Below are 1,864 nucleotides of genomic sequence, written 5' to 3' on the forward strand. Positions count from 1 at the left end.
TCACATGCAACTTCTTCTATGATGTTTTCTGAAATAGACACATTGACCTGACTTCTTAACTCAAAAGGCTCCCTTATTAGCCATATCCCAGTTACCTTCTTTGCCTTTGGGAAATCATTCCATCACTCCATGCTTCTGCCAATATGTGGTCTCAGTGGGAAATTCACAGCCTCTCACCACCCCGGGTTAGTTTGTCCGGAGGTGTGCATGTGATCCAATTGGAGTGCTTTCCAAGGAATTTTTAAACTGGAGCTAATAGCATTATAATATTTGGCCCAAACTAAAATATTGTAATTAATTATAGCTTAAAGTAATACAATTTTTAATGGAAGTGTGCTTTAAAAAATGTGGTATGGGACCACAAAGTAGTTACTACAGTGAGTTTTGGTTTGTGGTTTTTGGTAATAAGAAAGCCTGTCATACTGCCATTCACAGAAAGATGTAAATTAGGTAAGTGGGAATAGTGGATGATTGCATAGGGAAAATGAGTGATTTTTTTTAACCTACTGAGCTTGAAAGAACCCCAAAAGAAAGTAGCTAAATAGATTTATTTTATTGTATGTTAGGGTTCAATTTCTGATGTTATCAATACTTGTTACATGACATTGAACAAGTCCTTTCATCTCTCAAACTTGTTTTTTTCATCTGTAAAAAGAAACTATTAACTCTGTAGAGTGGTTTTGAATATCAGTGGAGATAACGTGGATAAAACATTATACACCCTCCCCACATCTTTGACAATCACTTGGAACATAGTCCCGTTATTTAGCTAGTACCTTACTAGGTTAATTTGCAAGAAAGTGTTGAAAGAGTAGGTTTCTTGAACTAGAAGTTGTTCACGATACAATTAGCTGTGGCAGTCACATAAGCTGATGGATATGTACTGGTATCCATGTAAATGGCAGCAACATGTCTTTCTGGAGTGCAATTACCTCCTCAAAGGATAGTAATTATTTACATTATTCAACTCATTTGCCTCTCCTTTTCCCTTGCTATCTTTCCTCCCTGCCAGATACCTATACCAAACTTTAAACATACAGACCTATCAGGATAATGCTGTTCTGACAGTATCACCTATGTTTTCTGCATTGACCTCTTGTGCTATCCTTTCTCTCTCTTTCACATACTACCTTTGGTAATATCCCAATCCAATCCATTATGCAAGTCACAGAAGAAAGTGGAGCTCTTCCCTAATTACCTGTTCCCTTGAGATACAGATAATTCAAAATTGAGATCAGGAATTTCACTGTATTTACTGTTATTGCCAGCACATACTGTATACTCCTTATAAGCAGGTGTAGCAGAGTGCTAGGTGTTAGTAAGTGAGAATGTTTAAATAAAACATTATACAAGAGAATCCACTTTACCTCTCTAAATAATGGACATGATCTCTATCTACAAACATGAGTTCAAAATTATCCACTTTCCTTTGGTACAGGGCAACATGATATATGTCAAGGATGCAACTGGAGAAGGTAAAACTTATGTCAAACAACAATAAACTCCAATATCCATTACACAAAATTGTCAGGAAACTTTCCATAACTCTGAGTGAGTCTTCAATTGTCAAAGTAAAGTTTGTAAAATCATATTTTATTCCCTAGTGCTTCGAATCATGCTGTTATGATTTTGTTCTATAATGTGCTTGACATTAATACTTCTAGACTAAAAAAGGATAGAAATAATGATTAAATATCTGTAAGAAGGACAAAACACAGTGTTTTTTTAATTGTGAAAAATAATATTTTGGACTCTATAGGGTAAAGCATAAAGTTTATTATGTGGGTATATGCTCTTTCTAAGGATTCTTAAGTAAATTATAACTTTTTAATTTAGATTCAGAAAGCCAATATTAAGTTCGAGT

Source organism: Propithecus coquereli, unplaced genomic scaffold (assembly GCF_000956105.1).
Source record: "Propithecus coquereli isolate 6110/MARCELLA unplaced genomic scaffold, Pcoq_1.0 Scaffold545, whole genome shotgun sequence".
Classification (NCBI taxonomy): Eukaryota; Metazoa; Chordata; class Mammalia; order Primates; family Indriidae; genus Propithecus; species Propithecus coquereli.